The sequence below is a fragment of the Miscanthus floridulus genome, chromosome 19, assembly GCF_019320115.1.
Source record: "Miscanthus floridulus cultivar M001 chromosome 19, ASM1932011v1, whole genome shotgun sequence".
In the NCBI taxonomy this organism is placed as follows: Eukaryota; Viridiplantae; Streptophyta; class Magnoliopsida; order Poales; family Poaceae; genus Miscanthus; species Miscanthus floridulus.
In genome coordinates, this window is record NC_089598.1 from 16,854,192 (window position 1) to 16,856,832 (window position 2,641).

Below are 2,641 nucleotides of genomic sequence, written 5' to 3' on the forward strand. Positions count from 1 at the left end.
GGTCGACGCCAAGGTAGTGAGAGGAGATGACGGCCATCACCCGCTTGACACACGTGTGCAACGCCCCTTGGAGCCGCTCGCGCATCTGGCTGCTTAGCGCAATCAAGCGACTCCCAAGGGAGCTGCCTGACTGAACCCCCTGACCTCCAAGGCCTCGTAGGCAAAAAGGGCAGCACGTTTCAGTGCCTTGTGCTCCTCGATCTCGGTGTCGAGCACTGTCTGCACCGTGCTGGAAGCCTCGGCGGCCCAAGTGAACTCCGCCTCTGACTCTGCACCACGGAAAATGGAATGAGGTCGAGCCAGAGAAAAAACAACCTAAGTTAGGGACGGAAGCCCATGGAACTCACCCTTGGCCTCCTGCTCCCAGCATCGGGTCTCGGCCTGACAGGCCTCGGCTTTCTCCTTCAACCGCTGGGCCTCGACCCGAGAGGCCTCGGCCGCCCTGGAAGCTTCACTCCCCAGCTCTGCGTCATACAAGGAAGTTAGGGAGCGAACATAAGGAGAAGGAAACAAAACAAGGGGACTGGAACTCACCCTCGACCATCCCCCTCAAAACCACAGCCTCGATTTGCGAGGCCTCTACCGCAGCAAGGGCCTCGTTCAGAGTGCCTTTGGTCAGCCGGTGTGCACTCTCCTCTGCCCCCAGCTGCCCGGCGAGGGCCTTGCCTGAGGTCGTCGCTTCTTCGGCCCAGGATCTGAAGGCATCCCGATCGCTGACAGCGTGGGTAAGCTCCTCCTCTAGCTCTTTGACCCGCGCCGCTAAGGGGGCGAGCTGCGTCTGGGCTATGGCCACCTTGACCTTCGCGTCGGCACAGCGAAGGTGGAGGTCCTCCACCTCCGCGCTTCGTGCCGACAGAAGCTCGTTAGCATCGGCAAGAAGGCCCCTCTGCCGCTGAAGCTGGTCCCAGATTCCCCTCTCCTGCTGGAGAAAGACCGACTTCCCGAGGGACCGGGTCTCGAGCTCCTGAGGAGGTAGAACAAAGGTCGTCGATTGCGACAAAACCGAGAAAAGAACAACGTCACACGAGAAAGGAAAACACGAACCTGGGCGACTCTGGGCAGTTTGTCGGCCACCACGGACAGCGCCGTCCATAGCGACTGCTCTGCCAACTCGCGGTACTACTCGAAGGTGCTCCAGCGCCCACCCTCGGCCGCGTCCTCGAGGGCGAACAGAGGCTCCCCCTCAGGGTCGTCCTGGCTCCGCCACAGTACCCGTGGGTGATCCCACCCACGAGGCTCGGGTCGCACCCACACGAGGGCCGAGCTTCCCTCGTCCAAGAGCGGCGCTGACTGCTCCATGGCATCGGTCTCCTCAGCGTTGACCACCTCCCACGCCTGGGAAGTATCGTCGGAGGAGATCAGATAGACCTTCGCCTCCCGGGCGCTCTCCCGCAACAACGGCAGGCCTTGAACCAAGGGCACGACCGAGGCCTCCGCCGCCTACATCCCCGCCTCCTGCACAGACGGCCTCGCCGCCATCATGATGGCCTTGGTGACCTCGGGGGCTCTGGCCTCTGCAATCACGGCCTTGGCGGTCTCGGGGGCTCCGACCTCCGCCATCGTGGCCTCGGCAGACGCAGAGACGCCGATCACGACCACTGCGGTCTTGGTGGTCGTGGGCGTCGGGGCCTCCATCGCCTCAGCCAATGAGGCCCAGGAGCCTTGGCAACAAAGGGCACGACGGCCCCATCCGACTGTGTAGGGGCCACCTTGGCAACCCCTCCTTGGGCGGCCGGTCCCTTTGGGTCGACCCTCGCCGACGCCGCGCTGCGTTGGATGGCGGCTTATGCCTCCGCCACCCAGTGGGCAGAGGAGCTAGGGCTCGCCTTAAGAGCCTTAAGGGGCGCCAAGGGGAGGTCATCCGCAGGCCGCTTCTGACTAAAGAAAATTAACCTACAGGGTCAGCGCGAGACCAAAAAAGCGAACGGAAGACACTATGACCCTGCCAAAAATACACTTACTTTGAACGGGGCGGCCCCCGCTTCGCCACAGCAAACCTCATCCGCAATGGCGGAGGCGGCGGCAGTGGCGTCGCATCCGTATCCATCGGCGCCGGTCGGTCCTCAGCGGACCCCGGCGCCCCTTCGGTCCTCTGCGGGGGCGGTGGCGTCGCCTCCACCGCCACAGCCGCCGAGCCTACCGGGCTGACGGCGCGTTTGCCTAACGCCCGCGCCTCGGGCGTGTCGGCCTCGGCCCCGGAGCGGGCAACCGCTGGCCCCGGGTCCGCTTCTCCTCCCCTTCCCGGGGGTGCCGAGCTGCTTGCCGATGCCCCGGGCGCCACCTCCATGACGTCTGGAAGGTGGTCTAGGGGACCTCGCCCTTGTCGTTCTCGTCCGAGGCCTCCGTCGACAACGACATCGATGGGGATTCCTCCAATGGGAGACCATCCTTCCGTTGCTGACGGCGGCGCTTATCCAATTCCTCATGCGCGAGGATGTGCTTTGTGCGCTTCGCCGCCTTAGCATCCTTTCGCTTCTTCTGTGCATCGGCGTGTGCGCGATTGATCGCCCGCCGCCCCGCGTCCTCGGGAACGGGCGGCAGAGAGGAGCGCACGTCCCTCATCCCCTGAAGGAATGACAAACGCGCATAAGGAAACAAGGGATAAGGGGAGATTGAGGAGGCTCAGAGGCTACAGCAGCAC